This window comes from Ruditapes philippinarum, unplaced genomic scaffold (genome assembly GCF_026571515.1).
Source record: "Ruditapes philippinarum isolate M1 unplaced genomic scaffold, ASM2657151v2 ctg83_1_1_1_1, whole genome shotgun sequence".
NCBI classification, from domain to species: Eukaryota; Metazoa; Mollusca; class Bivalvia; order Venerida; family Veneridae; genus Ruditapes; species Ruditapes philippinarum.
Genome location: NW_026852900.1, coordinates 165,393 through 186,197, shown reverse-complemented (window position 1 = coordinate 186,197; position 20,805 = coordinate 165,393). Strand labels below are relative to the sequence as shown.

The following is a 20,805-nucleotide window of genomic DNA, read 5'->3' as shown; positions in this document are numbered from 1 at the left end:
CAAGTCAATTAAAGATGCCTGTAAGTCTGGTAGAAAAGGCCTCCATAATTACTGGCAAAATCATTATAAAGTCAAACTTATCATTGACAAAGATGTCCGACTTTCACTTTGCTAGATAGCCAAAATCGCATGGATATCACAATTAAGGTTCAATTCATACGATTCTGAGGAATCAACTGATAGTTTGCAAATAACTGCCAGATGGATACCCTATTTGCTGATATTCGACCAGAGGAAGGAAACAACTACTGAAAATGATAACTAGATATGACAGAATGGTGACTGGTGATGAAAACTGGTCTCAATATAAGATTTGGGCAACGAAAACTGTTCGTCAACCATGCACTGCCTAGTGTCAAGAACGAACGCTATCTACAAGTTTTTTTTTCTTTTCTCAACATTTTGTCATTAAATATTCCAAACCATACCTTCATAAATGCTTTTCTTTTAAAAAAATATAGGGTATTTAAGTTTGATAGTCTTCAAAATTTGAGTAACGTCATCAACAGTTCACCACTTTTTAATAATAACATCGACATTCACTCATCAGCAAGAATGAATAATGCTGAAAACCGTTCAGTATTTAGGAAAGAGTAAAACTTTGTTGTTCATTTAAAAAAATACATTAATTTATGGTACTTTCTAATGGACCTCATGTTTACGAAATCCATCTACACTTCAATTGTCCGCCATACAAAATGATTCATTTGATGCTTGAATGTGGCATAGCACATTGAACGCATGTCTTTATCGATATTGTGCCAAAGCATCAGTGTCAATAGTATATGATTATATAATTAGATAGATATAATAATCAATTGTCGCTCAATGACGTTACCATACTTCCCTTGTTTTCTTTGCATATATTTGTATATATAATAAATGTTGAGAGGCCGAAAGCAATAGAAAATTAAAAATAGAGTTTTGAATTTAAGATATATATCTCATAATAAATAAATAGGCAAATATGAAGCATACATATCAAATAGGGTATGAGATCAAAGGGAGGTTACCGTTGCACTCAAAATAAAGTTAATTGTAAATGTCATAAGGGTTTAACAGAGAGCCTACTGTTGTGCTCAAAATCTAGACGGTTAGAGTGGCCTCCTCTGATAGCATAGCAAATGGGGTAAGAATTCAAAGGGAGGTGGATGTTGCGCTCAAATTAGTTACAGCGATCACTCCTGATAACATTGCAAATGGGGTAAGGGTTCAAAGAGGGATGACTGTTTCTCTCAATAGGCGGGTTACTGTTGCGCTCTAAATCGAGTGAGTGAAAGTGAATTCCCCTGATAACATTGCAAATGGAAAAAGGACTCAAATGGAAGTAACTGTTGTACTCCACAGGGGTTCGGCGCATTGATTGGTCACTACACTCCCCCCCCCCATACCCACTATACAACCCTCTTAAACAATGTCAAATGCATTATCTTTTCAAATAAAATGTGTTTTACTTCTTGATATATACTATAAAATCAATTTCCTTCAATCCCCCAAAAAAATATAAAAATTATATATATATATATATATATATATATATATATATATATATATATATATATATATATATATATATATATATATATATATATATATATATATATAAAATGTGTTTTACTTCTTGATATATACTATAAAATCAATTTCCTTCAATCCCCCAAAAAATATAAAAAATATAAAAAATATAAATATATGATACATATAAATGATATATATATATATATCATTTTTATATTTTTTGGGGTATAAAAATGATATATATATATATATATATCATTTATATGTATCATATATTTATATTTTTTATATTTTTTATATTTTTTGGGGGATTGAAGGAAATTGATTTTATAGTATATATCAAGAAGTAAAACACATTTTAAATGAAAAAATAATGCATTTGACATTTTTTAAGAGGGTTGTATAGTGGGTATGGGGGGGGGAGTGTAGTGACCAATCAATGCGCCGAACACCTGTGTTGTACTCAAAATAAATTTGGCAAGAGTGACTTCCACTGATAAAATTGCAAATGGGGTAAAGTTTAAAAGGGAGGTTACTGTTGCTTTTAATACATACAAAACAAATAGCTTAGTGGTTTGATGTTAGTTCTCTCGAGTACCATAATCAAAATATGTATTCCCGATAAAATGCAAATATGGCTCCAAATTGTTTATTCATGCACTTCATATATCGGGTGACACAGTCATTCACTGCATGGGACATGATTGTACATTATATGCCATTAATAACAATTACACTGAATCGATGCCTTTTTTCGTAGCCACGCTGGTGTTCACGAATGAAATATATTTCAATCTTATATGTAAAACAAATAAATTTTCTTTTTATTTCATGCTTTTTAAGTGATTTTAAGTATTTTTTACTGATTTTGTCGCGTAACGTCGCGCATTCTCCTTTGTGACGTCACACGCGACAAAATCAGTGGTTTATCAGAATATAATCATCTGATATATTACAATAAAACACTGGAAAGCATGAAATAAAAGACTGAATATTAGTATAAAACGTAAAATTTTGCCTTTACCTACTATGAATTAAAAAGAATTAATTGAGCATTTCAGAGAAATTATTTATAGATCGTGCTACCCTTTTAATATTGAAAGAGAGTGTGGTAAATTGACAAAGGTATCTCAGCTAAGATAAACAAATAATTTTAATTAATGTATATTTTGAATGAACAGATTTTTACACCCCCCCCCCCACACACACACACACACACACACGCACGCAGACGCGCGCGCGCACTTACAAACAAATTAACTAACTAATAATCATACTTTAAATCACTTGATAAGCTATAGCATATATATCATTTTATATGGCGGACAATTTAAGAAAAGAGGGCCCTATATCGATCACCTGACCAATTGAAGTCATCGGTGCAATTACTAAGACAAGCATCCTGACAAAGTTTGATGACAGTTGAGTCAAAAATGTGACCACTAGAGTGTTAACAAAGTATTTCCATATTTGGGCAGTGTGACCTAGTTTTTGATCGCAGGTGACGCATATTTCAACTTGACCTAGAAATCATCAACACAAATTTTCAGTCCAATTTCCAGGTTATTTGGATCAAAACAGTAGCCACTAGAGTGTAAACAAGATTTTTCTCATTTTAAATTGACACAACGCCTTTTTTTAAAGTCAATATGCTATATTTGAGCATCTTAAATGATTGTTTAGCACTTTTAAGTAAATATGTTATAAAATGTTTCATAGATTGTATATGTTTAAATGCACTGAAGGGTTATATGCCTGGTGAAATGGAAATTTCATGGCGCAGCGGAGATAATTTTGGAAAATGGGCACAACGTATGTAGAAAATTAACATTCCTTGACCAGCTCTGTCGACTACCGACTCGATATTTGGCTAAGACCGTCTTCTTGAATCATCTTACTAGATATTTGAACTGCGACGAACAAATTATGGGGTTTATTCCAGATGTCTATAGAATTCTAGTGAAATACAACCTATTACATGTGTTACAAACATACACCTCAACCGGAATGTTTCCATCTAAATGTCAGTGGAATAATGTGATTAAAAGATATATAACAATGCCTGCTAAATATGAAAGACTTAACGCCCTTTTGGAACTTCGACCATCAGCTGCAGAGTTCCTGCCGAAGGTCAACAATCTATGTGCACTTTTCTCTCGTGAAATATATTCAAAAGATGTACGGCTATGGATTATGTCCCTTGTATTGGTAATCGGGATTTTGTTCTCTAGACAATACATTCAGAGTTGTTCTCTGTGCAACGCCATGTGCTTCAATATAATGGACCATGTTCTAAACTTTTGTAGTAAAATGACAGATATTCGACAATCACTTTGGTCCTACATGTTTGAAACTATGGGGATTAATGCGTATGCAGAATGGATAATGTGTGCTCGAGAAAGACAGACGGATCAGCTTATAGCGTTGGTGTTTAATCAAGCGACTTGCCGTCAGTACACACTCTTGAAAATGCTCCATAAGAAATACATTTACCCGATTTTCTATGCTATAATTTGGAACTGTGTAATGTATATTTATATATATGAACTTATTTGTTGGTATTTAATGATATTATCGTATGCTAACGTTACTTGTACATGATTTAAGACAAACAATATTGTATTAGCATCAGTATCAAAGTGTCAAATACCTTATGTAATTCAGAAGCCTATATTTTTTTTATTCGACCAGCATAGGCTATCGTTTAATATGGCAGACCCGATAGCATTAAATGTGCCTAACATAGACCAAGTTCTTAAAGTAATTTCGTTTTCGACTTTAAGATATTGAATCTATATAAAAGAAGTACACGAATCTATATGCAAAAATCGTGAACAGTTATTCAAAGTCAAAATGCAATAATAGTAGCAGTAATAATAGTATTTTTGTACTAGCATTAATCTATATTGTTCAATTCTCTTGAATGATGTCATCAGGACAATAATATGACAGTGTTAATATCGTTATATTGTACATTTTTACTAAACTCGTATAATAAAAAAGATACAACACTTTTCCAAATTTATCTCTCCATGCTAAGATAAATTAAAGCTTAATGTTTTCAATTTTGATAATAAATGACTGCTAAATAGCCAACCCAAAGCTCTATAACCATTTAAAATTTATTGTTAAAGAATTTTGTTGAACACATTTTATTATTCGAGATCTAAGCTTAAACTTTAACAACAAGTTATATGCATCCTTTTGTGGAAAGAATCTTTATGTAATTCAAACACCTGATGGCTTATGCTCATAATATTACACATGCATATATTTTTTACTATTATTAGGAAACCTGAACGTGGTTTATTTACGCTGTATATGATTTCAATGTCGTTCTGCATGTAATATATGTTATACTCTTCAAATTTGGAGGAATAAAAGAATATATATTTTGTTTTGTTTGTTTAGGTTTTACGTCACACCGACACAGTATAGGTCATTCGGCGACGTTCCAGCTTTACTGGTGGAGGAAGACCTCAGGTGCCCTTTCGTGCCATATTTCAGGCACGAACGGGCACCTGAGTAGAACCACCGACGTTCCGTAAGCTAGCTGGATAGCTTCCTCACATGAAAGAATCCAAAATCCCTATCAGGATTCGAACCCACAGCGGTGAGGGGCAAGTGGCTTGAAGTCAACGACCTTAACCACTCGGCCACGGACGACCCAAAGGATATATATCTATCTATAACTAATATATGAAATTGATTAACACCAATGTTATTTGAATAAATAAATTTTAAAAGAAAGTTATGAAAATCCTTAATCAAATATCAAATAGCTGCAACTTTGAGGTTGTAAAGGATTGTGTGCAGGCGAAATTTAATGGACCGGAGATATTTTTTTTGCCCAACGGCCGGAATTTAAAAAGAAAACTTTTGTCCTAAATAGTAATATGAAGAAGTAAATCATAAATGATATTAACTGAAGTGGTGTAATAAAAGTATGTTTTATCAATTTAAAAAATTGGAATTAAATATTGTTTTGAAAAATTAACTGGCGGCGCAACGTTCGGAGATATATTTCAGCGCAATAGAGATTTTTTTTATAAAGGATACGTCATAAATTACAACTTTGAAAATGGAATTAAATAAGAATATTGAATGTAGGGCCGTTTCGGTAAAGAAACGAAAATGCATGGAACAAACATGTCTTGGGTAGTTAGTTAGAAGCTCCGAATTGACCCGAAATCGTAATTAGTAATGTTCAACCTATATTTAGTTGCTTCGTACCTATGTATATGCAATTGATTGGTACGACGTTTGATTCTTACGCTACACTGCTTTTGACAGAAAAAAAATTGGGCGTAAAAAAACTTTACAAAACAAATATTCAAGGAGTTAATGAATGTAAGTTAAAAAACTTTTTTTCCATATGTTTGTATGCTTAATGATCATGAGTAAAATAGACTTCAATTTTATGTAATACAACTGTCAAGACTGTGAAACTAAGGTAGCTTTCTGTGCCAAAATTTTGGGGGTGGGGTAACAAATTATTAAATTAAAGCAAGCTCGATGTACTTTTAACGTGAAATAGTATGAAATAATCGCTCATTTTTATTTCAAATGCAGTAACGAGTGCGTGTGACGTCACACGTACTGTGTTAAATATGGCTCCGCCCCTGTCGTGAAATGAATAACGAGTTTTTAAAACGTTGATAAAACTTTGTTTTATTTTATTTCACTCTATAATTTTTCAAGCGAAATAAAGATTATTTAAAGTGAAATAAATGTAAAACTTAAAACGTTTGCGACATTAAAGTAGCGTACTTGATTTGTTTGTTTTGCACGTGCTGTTTGGCGCTACATTGTGACGTCACGTAAACAATACTTTAAACGTCTGTACAGCGTTAACGACTGAATAAAAGATATTGGTGTTCGGATTCATTTTCTTAGTTAGACCATTTTCTTCCATTCTAGATAGTTTTCACAAAAAAAATCGACAAAAAATTGTTTTTATTTACCAGATTTCAAACAAAATGGCGCCTTCGATTTTCATTTTTTATACACAGCTTCCGTTATTCTGGTTCCCTGTCCAATTATAGTTCCCATTGGCATAGACGTGCGCGGGTGACAAGTCTACACATCCGTTTTCAGTCAGAATTCCTCAGTTTTTATCGTTATCTTTAAATTCGAAAGGTTGCGATGTGTCCAATTCGGTACTTTGGACGAAAGTTTTCAAAACCATCACTTAGCAGTCACCTGCTAATACTCGCGTTACCGTAAAGCTCGCTTTGCAAGCAGGCCCTTCGGGCCAGCTCGTCGAGCTCGCTATTAAATTAAAACCATTTTTTTCGTGCATGCCAGTGAGGGCTATTTAATGAAGAAGTTAGATTACTGTATAGTAGTCCAATATATTAGACGTTACAGGCTTGTTATAGTTTTTGTCGGTCAAGCCTGACGTCTAATAGATCTAGTTATTGCTCAAAAACGCATAGCATCATAAAAAATTAAAAAAATGTCTATTGTTCTGCCTTTCAAGCTTTATTCAAAAGCTTATCATATTTTCTTTCAATTTCATGCTCAATCATACACAAAAACTGTCAAACAATGAACTTATCAATTTAAAATCAAATATAAACATCAATCTATTTTTGTCTATCAGCCATACTGGTTAAGCAAGGTGCTTTACAGATTGATTCCAAATTTTTGAACGGAAAAATATATTCGAACACACTGACGGTGCATGGGCAATTATTTCGTTAAAAAAATATTCCGTTAGATTGTTCTGACTCAGTTAAACGCTTGCATTTGAATTAGCCAATCAGATTTCGCGCACTTTACGGCCGCCATTTGTTTATCGGCTGTAAAAGGAATTGAAATACATGAGAGGATTTAATCATGATTTTTCGGATGTGACAGTTTAATTATTTTGACATAAGGTATTTATTTTTTAGTTTTGTTCATAAATAGGTCAAAAAATATGTAAATACACGCTGTCTTCATTGTTTTTCGTTCCGCCCGATTTTCTGGCGGAACATGCTATGGGTTTTTGAGCAATTTCGATATGACGTTGCTTTGCCCAGAAGCAAAAATATCTCAAAGCGACGTCATATTTATAGGACTAACTGTATAGGTTCTCTGGCTAAACTTTAGAATCACAGTTATTTTTAAGAGTACCCAATAATATGAATAAAGCAAAGCCGCAGAGCGAGCTCTTTATATTGTGAAATAAGGCAAAGCCTATAGATGAGTATGAACGGGGACATCGGTTAAAATAATAATTCATTTTTAATTTTATATTATCATTTTTTGTGCAATGCTCAAGGTTCTTGGTGACGCATATTACGGTGTCCTGGTATGCATGTCGCAAATATTTCAGAGCAAGGATTCCGCTAGTCCTATAAATATGACGTCGTTTTGAGATATTTTTGCTTCTGGGCAAAGCAACGTCATATCGAAATTGCTCAAAAACCCATATAGTAAGTTCCGCCAGAAAATCGGGCAGAACGAAAAACAATGAAGACAGCGTGTATTTACATAAGTTTTGACCTATTTATGAACAAAACTAAAAAATAAATACCTTTTGTCAAAATATTTAAACTGTCACATCCGAAAAATCATGATTAAATCCTCTCATGTATTTAAATTCCTTTTGACTTCCAAAATTCCTTGAAAGGAAGTCCTGACTAAGGCTCCCACGTTTTCAATTTTTTGTAAACGTTTACACGATTGCTTAGAACCGAAACGATACCGTTTAAACGGTGGTACCTCTATATACAATACACACCATTTGAGTCGCAAAATGATGTCTTTCTTTCTATTTTTTACACATGTACAAATAAAGAATGTGCAGGGCTCATCACGATTGAGTCAGCACACATTTGTTGCATTGTAACCCCATTTTTTACCAAAAATGTATTATTTTACGAGCGATTTTGCACCGTAATGCTGTGTGGAGGGTTGTAAACACCTATTTTTCGTTTGTTTACTTTGGAATAAACCACTAGAATTGATAAAATCCATGATTACAGGCAATGATTAAGAAATTTTGTAAGACAATATGGTCATTTCGATTAAACAGTAAACAATATCGTAAACGTTTATGAATCAAAATTAAAACGAATCCGTTTAAACGTGTAATCGTGGGGGCCTTAGTCCTGACTTCCCAAAAAGAATTCCTAGTGGAAGCCCTGCAGCCGATAAACAAATGGCGGCCATAAAGTGCGGGAAATCTGATTTGCTAATTCAAATGCAAGCGTTTAACTGAGTCAGAACAATCTAACGAAATATTTTTTTAACGAAATAATTGCCCATGCACAGTCAGTGTGTTCGAATATATTTTTCCGTTCAAAAGTTTGGAATCAATCTGTAAAGCACCTTGCTTTGAAGCAGTATGGCTGATAGACAAAAATATATAGATGTTTATATTTTATTTTAAATTGATAAGTACATTGTTTGAGTGTTTTTGTGTATGATTGAGCATGAAATTGAAAGAAAGGAAGATAAGCTTTTGAATAAAGCTTGAAAGGCAAGACAATAGACATTTTTAAAATTTTTTATGATGCTATGCATTTTTGAGCAATAACTATTAGACGTCAGGCTTGACCGACATAAACTATAACAAGCCTGTAACGTCTAATATATTGGACTAGGATTCCGCGTACGCTTAATTTTGCCTGGGGAAACATAAACATTACCGATTGTTTACAACCACAAATACACAAATATGTCAGCGCGTGTCGGTCTATAGGTACATTGTACTTCGGGCGAAAGTTTTCAAAAACATCACTATCTAGCAGGTACTCGCATGACTATAAAGCTCTCTTTGCGAGCAGGCCCTTTGGGCCAGCTCTTCAAACTTGCTATTACAGTGTAATACTATTCTAGGATGCGCAATTGTGGGATTAAAGCAATTTTTTAGAAAATTACCCATATTTTGGAAACTTTATGTGTGTGAAAATCTCGCGTCTGAATTGATAAATTTTCTCAAAAAGTGTAAAAGGTCTAGTAACTCTAGTTGGCGTAAAATTTCTAGCCTGCCTGTTTGTTAACCAGGTCTGCTTATAAGGCAAATACTTGATTATTATACCACACATTCATAATAAGATTAGATTTTTGCTTATAATTCAACTAGGGGTCCCACAATGGTAAGTACATGTACCTATTTTTGCTTCTTCGACTTTTTGACATGTTTTGCACATACATTATTTGCATAATTTAGTCACGGAAATTTGGCCAAGAAAGAAGAAAGAAAAAATTACTAATACTCATAGCTTTAATCATCTGATGGGGAATTAACAGCAATTAAAATGGGGGAAGAATATAGTGACTTATTAGAATAGCATTAGATTTGCCAGGATTGAACAGCAATTCTGTTCTGAGAGATCGTTAGAATGCACTGTACAAGATTTGTAAGTATGGACAAATTACAACTTCTGCCATTATAAAGGAATCTTTAGATGTGAAAAGTAACATATTTTCATGTCGGTTTATTTGAGAATCGCTCGAGAATTTAATTTTTTTAGCAAGATGAAATTCATGTATATAATATATTGTTATTTACAACAGTTACTAAGGACTTTGTGGTATAATTAGGCATATACCTGATGTCATGTATTTGTCTTATGAAGCAGACCTGGCAAACAAACAGGCCAACTAGAAATTTTACGCCAGCTAGACATTTACCACTTTTTGAGAAGCAGACCTGTTTACATAAATACCTCAAACCGAGGGGAGGTAACCGTAACTGTGAACTAAATAAAATCAATACTATATAAAAAGTTGAGGGGGACAACTCTTGTTACCGTTTTTATGTGGAGCATTTTTTAACTTGTCTGTATGATATTTACATAGTTAATTTTTGAAAATTTTCAGTTGTGCGTACAGTATGTGGGATAACCTGGGCAATATAGGCAATTGATTTTGCACCTGAAAATGAGTGTCGCTGCTTTGTTTCTAAAAACAAAACAAAAACAAAACATTATCTACCTTGTAATCTTTCCCAATTTATTTAGAAAAATGACAAGTTCTGGCTTGATATTATTTAAAACACATTAAATTTGACACAATGTTTATATTAGCACCAGAGATCTGCGATCTGCCTAGAATCTGAAAGTACTGGACCCGGGGCCCACTAATCTTGGTCTGAAAATGATGGGCCATAATCTGTACAGTCAGTATGGGCCATGGGAAAATAAGTAAACTTTGACTTATATGATTGTATTTTGATATATAGTATTCTTTATTTTAAATGATTAGTGTGTGGTAATAAGTGTGACCGTAATTAAAAATTATGCTCTTATCAATAATTTATTTGTACTTAGAGTACAATTACTACAACAGTGACCGACTTGAATTTTTTGTTTCAGTTTATGAATACACATTACTGGAGTTCATCATTTTAAAATTGAATTGATAAGTATTATAAAGCTGTCATGGTTAGAAATGATATCAATGCATCAATCGTTCAATGATATACATGTATTTCTGTTGATCAATAATCAATGCACATTTTAGGAAATCGATAATTTTGTCTTAATTATTGAATGTCTTATGAAAATTCACCTAAAAGTTTAAAAAAAACATACTATGATACATGTTTACAGAAGCGTGTTTCATAGCACTGGGATGATAAAAATAATGCAAGTTTTGGTATTTATAAACAAGACACATGTATGAAAAGAACATATTTTTGACAAAAGCATTTAAACAGGTATGAAAAAGAATTACAGACAAATTAATATTTAATATGGTACTTAAAGTAAGTAATAATCGATATATCAGTGTTCTCATCCATATTTTGTTGTCTGATATCGATATATTGTTGATTGGCTAAAGATAATGCTTTGCACTGGATCAAAATGACAGCTCTAATAGTAACTATTCCAACCTTTCTCATTCTGATTTTTTCCCCCATTTAATATGGATTATTTTCCCCACTTAATAATCCTAGGCCACCTTTCCCCAAATTATGAAAAAGAATTTCATTATGAAACATGTAATTATATTGCAATCTGGATTTTTCATGGTCAGACAGTTTACTAGTAAAGTAGTCCAGCCGATAAATAGTTAAAAGTTTATGTATTTATTTGATTTTAAATTTTTAGGCTAAACCCCAAACTTAGAATCCCCACAATAAAAAATTTTGTCACCCTCCCGCACCAAGTTTTTCAAAACTTGACAGGTAAAAAACAAAAATTAAATTTAATGGGGTGATTGTTGTATTAGTTAATTACTAATACGCAAAGTGAATGGGACTTAAATAACTTTAAAGTTTGGTGTTTAAAAAATTTATGACAACACAGTGTCATTTATAAAAGGTTTGTACAAAAACCTTTATTGGATTTTAAAAGTTTTTTTGTGTGTGTTGTTTTAAACCCCATTGGAAATATTGGGTGCTGTATGTTGTTTTGTTTTGAAAGGTTTGTGTTTTTTTTAATGCTAAAATTTTTTGTTTTTTTCCTTTTAAAGAATTTTGTTGCAGATTTTTAAATTTTGGGAAATTTTTGTCTTTAAATCAAATCTCCCCTCTATTATGAAGAATTTAAAAGTGTTTGCCTACAAGTTGTTTTTTTTAATTGAGTAATAAAGTTTAAATTTTGAAAATGATAAAAAAATGAGGAAAAGACAGCCAGATTACAAATTATGACACTCATGAAACTTTGGACACATGTCTTTGAGAAATACATATGTATTGGCATTTTTTGCATTTTCATCGGCTTTTTGTACATGATCAGTGGCTTAAAAAATTAAAGAAGACTAATAAAACATTATGTGCAAAGAAATTCAATATTTAATACCAAAATAGTCATGTACAAAGCTTGAAATTAGGTGTCATTACTTTTAACCTTGAAAAGTTTCAGATTGACTCATTACTTCAATGTACATTTATAAGTAAACTGTTGTTCACCACAATTACAAAAAAAAATATACATCATAAAGATATGTATACAATGTAATTTTATTTAATTTATCCAGTAAGATTGTTGTTACTTTCTGATATATTAATCTCAGCTTTAAATTTAATTTTGATGTTTTCAAAATCAGAAAAATTTGTTTTTTCTTAACTACGTGGGTAAAGCAATAAATGAAGCAGAAAAAAAGGGGGTTTAAAAAAGCCCAGTTTTAAGCACATACTCCACATTTTACGGGGTCTATAAAAAGTTGATTTGCCCAAAATTTGTATCAGATTTGAGTCATTTTTTTAACATACATTATAAAACATGTACATGATTGTTTTAAAAGCCCCAGGTGTTTCATTTCCTTGGCCGTTTTTCACCATTAAATTTTTTAAAATTTTTCTTTTTGTAAAATGTGGGAACATGACATGATTTTTGGAGCGTTTGTTTTTTTTGCATGATTATAAAAAAGTTCAAACCTATAGGGAGAGCTTTGCCAAAACCCGGGTTTCCTGTTGTCATTTGTGGTAATTAAACATATTTTAATGTAAAAATTTGGGAAACCCCAAAACTACTGAAGTGAAAAAATTTAAATTAAAAATTTTAATTTTCAGAGAAAAATAGGAGAAAAATATCTATGCAAGGCCCAACCATCTTTTTTTAAAACTTAAAAATTTTATATTATTTCATAATGACCCCCAGGGTGTGCAAAATAGTGTTTTGGGTTGGGAAAAACCCAAACTTTTGCAAAACTCCACAATAATTTAATAAATTTAATAATTGTGCAATTTTATAATATTAAATTTGAAAACCCTATTTCTAGCATTTTTAATATTTGTTAAAACTTTTAAAACAAATTTATGGTTACATGTAATATAGAAAAAAATATTGAAATTAAAGGAAAAAAAGGGGGAAATTAGTTTTTGGCATTGAAAGGTTGAAAAAATGGTAGTGTAACATTTAATTTTAAAAAGGTTACCCATAAAAAATTTTATAACACATTCCTCAGTGATATATAGATGTAGATGTCAGCTCTTGGTTAACCAGAAGTTATTTTAAGTGGTTTACACTTTTAGGTAGTCAAAATATATTGACGTGCCAAAGCTTGATTCTGAGATATTTTCGTTCTGGGCAGAATCTCGCTTTAACGTCAAAACCAAAAGGAGACCTTTCTGTGGTGAAACGTGGATTTCGATGTAAATGTGAAAATGCAGACAATTTAAACTAAGAATTTATTCAACAATACAATTTTAAGGAATTAACAGCACAAAAAGTGCCAGACTATCAACTTAGAATAAAGTAAACCACATTAGTTTCATTTCAACGTCTCATTTGTGTAACAACGCCGCCATATTGTGATGTTGCTACAGTAATGTAACATGTACGCTAAAAATCGATATTGTTCGGTACCGTGCGTGAATGTTGTCATTTTTTTTGCGTGGCTAAAAAAATATGTAAAACTATTAAAAAGTGGAAATTTTTCTTAAATGATGTTATTATTAATTATATTTATTGCTACAATAAAATAATATTTTCATCCTATCATAATTATTAATTTTGGCATAAATAAATGTCTTAAATAAAACATTAAACTTGATATTTTACTGAGAGTGTTTCGTCGTTTCTCAGTAACGCAGTACCGCATACACACCAGTGTAGTTATCAACAGTGTATTTGTCACGTGACATTAGCGGCGATGTCTTTATTTTGATGGTGCATGTGTTTACTTTTCTATCAAAATCTTTATGTTAGGAAAATTTTCACAAATAAAACATGAAATTGATGTAGAAATGAATAATCTTTAAAGGTATCGTAACAAATTTATTCAAATATGAATTCTAATACGATTTTACACGGTCCAAAGCTTGCGCTCAAAATCCCGGCGCAAATTTCACCACAGAAAAGGTACTTTTTATGTTGTACGTAGAGGCGAGATATTGCCCAGACACGAAAATAGCACAATATCTCGTCGCGCAGTACAATTAGTTGGACTACACTTTTAGGTAACATTTGTTATATATCAATCATTGACAAATATACAAAAATGATTCTTGACAATTAATAGCATGGTGAGGATGCAGTTAATAAACTTAATTTTATGACTTTTTAGATTAGTGTGTTCTTTATGCAATTTTTGGGCTGAAATAGGACCCCATAGTACATATTTTTTTCACATATTGCCTCCATATTCATGCTTTATTTTTATGAAAATTTTGAAATTGTATTTAAATTGTAAAACATTGTCAACGGAACAAAGAAATTAATCTACGGTACACATCATGCGAACAGAACTTAATTCCAGTTGAAATCTTACCAAAAAGTTGCCAAAATATGCATAAATATCTCATACTGCGTTATAGTCACACAAATATATGGTTCAAAATCAGACATTAATGGCACGAAACATGTAAATGGTTTTTAGATTTTCGATTTTATTGAAATATTTTGGTATAAAATTATAAATTGGAGGGATGTATTATAGCTTTGACAGTATAAAAAGGACTTTAATGATGTTCATGCAGAAATTATGGCATGACTTAAATTGAGCTAAATATTTTACTTATTATACAAATTTACAAAGGGTCCCTGAACTCATACACACACCCTCACCTCCTAACATTTGGAAAAATAATTCAATATTTTTTTATTTTTGTGTGTGTGTGTGTGTGGGGGTGGCGTATATTTGAGAGAAAGCATTTCCAGAAAGTAAACAATCATATTTGGAAAACTGGAAAAGTTCTCTCTGTGGAGCCTCACTCCGAAAAGATTATTTCACAAAAACTTAACAAAATACATGAGACTTAACATTTAAAAATAAAAACTTCTGCAAACTTTGTTTTATTCTGATAATCTGTTTGAGAATTTGTCAAAGAAACATCCAATTACTGGTATCTGAACAAGTTTTGGAGCATTCTAATTATCCTAGCGAAAGTTATAAAATCGATTCCGGAATGCTCGGCGTCTCGGGGGATCTAACATTCTTGTCAAGCTATTGTGAAATTCATTGATGTGTAAAGTTTCTACATACCAAATTACAGCTCATGTCAGGAAGTTATTAGAATTATTTCTTGTTTTGATTGATGATTATACTACTAAGTGTAAGTGTAAGTTAATTGATATATTAAATGAATTATGATTTAATTATTACTATTAGTGACATGGTAATATTGTTTTTCCAGTGTTAAGAATTTTAATTTTTCAGATTTTCAGAAATTAAGACAGTGTCTAGGAGGGGCGATAGGGGGATTCACTCATATTTTTGAGAATTTTCCCCTATTTTTTCAGAGACAGGGGGAAAATTTTACATAGAGAAAGAAGGGGAAAAGTCAACAAATGTAATAAATACTCACTTTTTGATAAAAATCCCCGCAGTGTTTTTCAAATCCTAGAATAGACACTGTTAAGAAAATGCAGCTGTTTTTCTGCATTGTTGAACTTTTTTGATTTGTTAAGTGCAATATACATTTGTATTCTTATTTATCAGGTATCAAACCTTAATTTGCCAGAACCAAAAGTAATCAGTCTTTGCCACCAGTATAATAAGAGCCAGGCCTGTAGCCTGCACATCTTTGCAGTTAGACCTGAGGCTCTATAGTGTTTGAAGCAATTTCTTTTATGTGAAATCTCTTTAACTCTTAATTGACTTACAGATAAATTATATGACACAAATTTAGCAGGTTTAAAGTGTATAATAAAAGAACTGGATTTAGAGAAATTGAAATTTACGCCCCTTCCCACCCCCTCTAATCCCCATACACCCCAGATGACTTGCTAAAAACTTAAAATATGAAGATAAAGAGATGAATTTAAGTTCCGTCTGCTGTGTTTGAAGGTGCTTAAAAGTAAAGCCTGCCTTAAATTGACATGTGGGTTCAAACTAAATTATACCAATCTTAAAGCTATAATAATAGGATAATTTTCTGAATTTGTGTAATGGCATGATAATTTGCCCTGCATTGAATTTGGGCAGTCCATTTGTATACATGTACATTTAGTAAGAGATTTCATAATTAAAATAATAAATATCGCACTTACTGTAACTTAACAAAAAAAATAATTCAGTGTGAATTTTTTGCATTTTCACTCATGCATGGTTTAAAATGAGCTCTTTAAAAATTTTGCAAGTAGGACCATTTCTATAAGCAAGATTAAGAAAAAATAAAAAAAATAAAAAATTATCATAGTTATATTATTCTTTTCTTTATTATGCCCCCATTTCGAAGAAAAGGGGGTATATTGCTTTGCACTTGTCGGTCCGTCGGTCCGTCGGTCCGTTGGTCCGTCGGTCCGTAGACCAAATGGTTTCCGAGTGATAACTAAAGAACCCTTAGGCCTAGGAACTTCAAACTTGGTATGGTGATTGGTCATGACCAGTAGATGACCCCTATTGATTTTGGGGTCAAGGGGTCAAAGGTCAAGGTCACATTGACCTTGTAAGCAAAAACGGTTTCCGATCAATAACTAAAGATCCTTAAGGCCTAGGAACTTCAAACTTGGTATGGTGATTGGTCATGACCAGTAGATGACCCCTATTGATTTTGGGGTCAAGGGGTCAAAGGTCAAGGTCATATTGACCTTGTAAGCAAAAACGGTTTCCGATCAATAACTAAAGAACCTTAAGGCCTAGGAACTTCAAACTTGGTATGGTGATTGGTCATGACCAGTAGATGACCCCTATGGATTTTGGGGTCAAGGGGTCAAAGGTCAAGGTCACATTGACCTTGTAAGCAAAAACGGTTTCCGATCAATAACTAAAGAACCTTAAGGCCTAGGAACTTCAAACTTGGTATGGTGATTGGTCATGACCAGTAGATGACCCCTATTGATTTTGGGGTCAAGGGGTCAAAGGTCAAGGTCACATTGACCTAGTAAGTAAAAACGGTTTCCGATCAATAACTAAAGAACCTTAAGGCATAGGAACTTCAAACTTGGTATGGTGATTGGTCATGATCAGTAGATGACCCCTATTGATTTTGGGGTCAAGGGGTCAAAGGTCAAGGTCACATTGACCTTGTAAGCAAAAACGGTTTCCGATCAATAACTAAAGATCCTTAAGGCCTAGGAACTTCAAACTTGGTATGGTGATTGGTCATGACCAGTAGATGACCCCTATTGATTTTTGGGGTCAAGGGGTCAAAGGTCAAGGTCATATTGACCTTGTAAGCAAAAACGGTTTTCCGATCAATAACTAAAGAACCTTAAGGCCTAGGAACTTCAAACTTGGTATGGTGATTGGTCATGACCAGTAGATGACCCCTATGGATTTTGGGGTCAAGGGGTCAAAGGTCAAGGTCACATTGACCTTGTAAGCAAAAACGGTTTCCGATCAATAACTAAAGAACCTTAAGGCCTAGGAACTTCAAAACTTGGTATGGTGATTGGTCATGACCAGTAGATGACCCTATTGATTTTGGGGTCAAGGGGTCAAAGGTCAAGGTCACATTGACCTAGTAAGTAAAAACGGTTTCCGATCAATAACTAAAGAACCTTAAGGCATAGGAACTTCAAACTTGGTATGGTGATTGGTCATGATCAGTAGATGACCCCTATTGATTTTGGGGTCAAGGGGTCAAAGGTCAAGGTCACATTGACCTTGTAAGCAAAAAACGGTTTCCTATAATAACTAAAGAACCTTAAGGCCTAGGAACTTCAAACTTGGTATGGTGATTGGTCATGACCAGTAGATGACCCCTATTGATTTTGGGGTCAAAGGTCAAGGTCACATTGACCTGTAAGCAAAAATGGTTTCCGATCAATAACTAAAGAACCTTAAGGCCTAGGAACTTCAAACTTAATATGGTGATTGGTCATGATCAGTAGATGATCCCTATTGATTTTGGGGTCAAGGGGTCAAAGGTGAAGGTCACATTGACCTTGTAAGCAAAAACGGTTTCCAATCAATAACTAAAGAACTAAGGCCTAGGAACTTCAAACTTGGTATGGTGATTGTTCATGATCAGTAGATGACCCCTATTGATTTTGGGGTCAAGGGGTCAAAGGTCAAGGTCACATTGACCTTGTAAGCAATAACGGTTTCCGATCAATAACTAAAGAACTTTAAGGCCTAGGAACTTCAAACTTGGTATGGTGATTGGTCATGATCAGTAGATGACCCCTATTGATTTTGGGGTCAAAGGTCAAGGTCACATTGACCTCTTTGGTAAAAACGGTTTCTGATCAATAACAAAAGAACCCTTAGGCCTAGGAACTTCAAGCTTAGTTTGGTGATTGGTCATGACCAGCAGATGACCCCTATTGATTTTGAGGTTAAGGGGTCAAAGGTCAAGGTCACATTGACCTTGAAGGTAAAAACGATTTCCGATCAATAACAAAAGAACCAAAGAACCCTTAGGCCTAGGAACTTCAAACTTAGTATGGTGATTGGTCATGACCAGCAGATGACCCCTATTGATTTTGGGGTTAAGGGGTCAAAGGTCAAGGTCACATTGACTTTGTAGGTAAAAACGGTTTCCGATCAATTAAGAATGAACCCTTAGGCCTAGGGACTTCAAACTTGATATTGTGATTGGTCATGATCAGTAGATGACCCCTATTGATTTTGGGGTCAAGGGGTCAAATGTCAAGGTCACAGTGACCTCTTAGGTAAAAACGGTTTCCGATCAATAACTAAAGAACCCTTAGGCCTAGGAACTTCAAACTTGGTATGATGATTGGTCATGACCAGTAGATGACCCCTATTGATATTGAGATTAAGGGTCAAAGGGCAAGGTCACATTGACCTTGTAGGTAAAAATGCTTTCAAATCAATAACTTAAGAACCCTTTGGCCTTGGAACTTCAAACATGGTATGGTGATTGGTCATGACCAGCAGATGACATATTGATTCTGGGGTCAAGGGGTCAAAGGTCAAGGTCACATTGACCTTGTATGTTAAAACGGTTTCTGATCAATTAACTTAAAAAGCTTAGGCCTAGGAACTTCAAACTTAATATGGTGATTGGTCGTGACCAGCAGATGACCCCTATTGGATTTTGGGGTTAAGGGGTCAAAGGTTAAGGTCATGACCAGTTATACTTGATAACCCTTATTAATTGTTTGATCACTGGGTCAGAAGTCATGCATAATAACCTTATCACATGACTCATTGGCTGCTGATAGGGGGCATACATGTTTTACAAACATATCTTGTTTATTAATGTATCATACACTGATTTGGCTTAAATAATGTTCAAGTAATTCTGTAACAAAGTCGATATGTGTTAAAAGAGAAATGATATGTATGTATACAGATATTTAAGCAATTTGAAGTAATTATTATGAGCAGGCTGTAACAAGCAATGAATATGAAATGAGTTGTTCTAATTATATGCTGTACTGGGTGTGGGAATTTTACCACTGTACTACTCATAATACAGCAGTTTATTTTGTATTTATAGTGGTTACTGTATTTTGTATACATTCAGTGAGTCAGAGGTGAAAATTTGCTATGGGATAGAAAAATAAAATAGAAAGTAACTGAAATTTCTTATAAAAAAGTTATAAACTGTTAGGATGGTGAAGTTCTAAATGCTATGTTTATTTGATGTGTTTTCTTTTATGTGGTTAATTATTTTGGTGTATGTTGTTTTTTTCTTCCATTTGAACAGTGTTAATTTTAGAATTATAAAACAAACATTAGTTTTGTAACATAGTGAGCTGCTAAATTTGTGTTATTGGTTTGCCCAGCTTTGTCAAACAAAGGATTTACGGGATTTTAATTATCAGGGTTTAGATATGTTAAATTGAGCTACCATATAACAGTTATAATAAAGCTTTGTCAGACAGCACATATATACAGGATGACCCAGAGATCATGGTCTAAGACTGCATATATGTACAGGAGGTGCCAGAGAGCTTGATTAGACTGCACATATATGAAGGAAGAGCCAGAGAGCTTAGTAAAACTTTACATATGTGTAGAATGAGCCAGAGAGCCAAGTCAGACTGCTCATATGTGAAGGATGAGCCAGAGAGCTTGATTAGACTGCATATATGTGTACTGTAGGATAAGCCAGAGAGCTTGATTAGACTGCACATATGTGTAGGATAAGCCAGGGAACTTGGTGAGACTACACATATGTGTAGAATGAGCCAGAGAGCTTGGTGAGAGTTCATATATGTGTATGATGTGTCATAGAGCTTGTTTAGACTGCACATATGTGTAAGATGAGCCAGAGAGCTTGGTTAGACTGCACATATGTGTAGGATGAGCAAGAGAGCTTGGTTAGACTGCGCATGTTTGTAGGATGAGCAAGAGAGCTTGGTTAGACTGCCCATGTTTGTAGGATGAGCCAGAGAGCTTAGTTAGACTTCACATATGTGTAGGATGAGCCAGAGAGCTTAGTAAGACTGCACATATGTGCAGGATGAGCCAGAGAGCTTGGTTAGACTTCACATAAGTGTAGGATGAGCCAGAGAGCTTAGTTAGATTTCACATATGTGTAGG

The 20,805-nt window shown here is 33.4% G+C and overlaps 1 protein-coding gene across 1 annotated transcript in view; it reads left to right on the top strand.

Annotated features, from left to right (window-relative positions):
• The first annotated feature begins 5,767 nt into the window (after window positions 1–5,767).
• Window positions 5,768–20,805, top strand: part of LOC132727842 (ecotropic viral integration site 5 ortholog-like) — a 98,909-nt gene continuing 83,871 nt past the window's right edge. The window contains exon 1 of the mRNA XM_060713432.1: window positions 5,768–5,868. The gene's annotated coding sequence lies outside the window, so the exon portion shown is untranslated. The remainder of the gene's footprint in view (window positions 5,869–20,805) is intronic.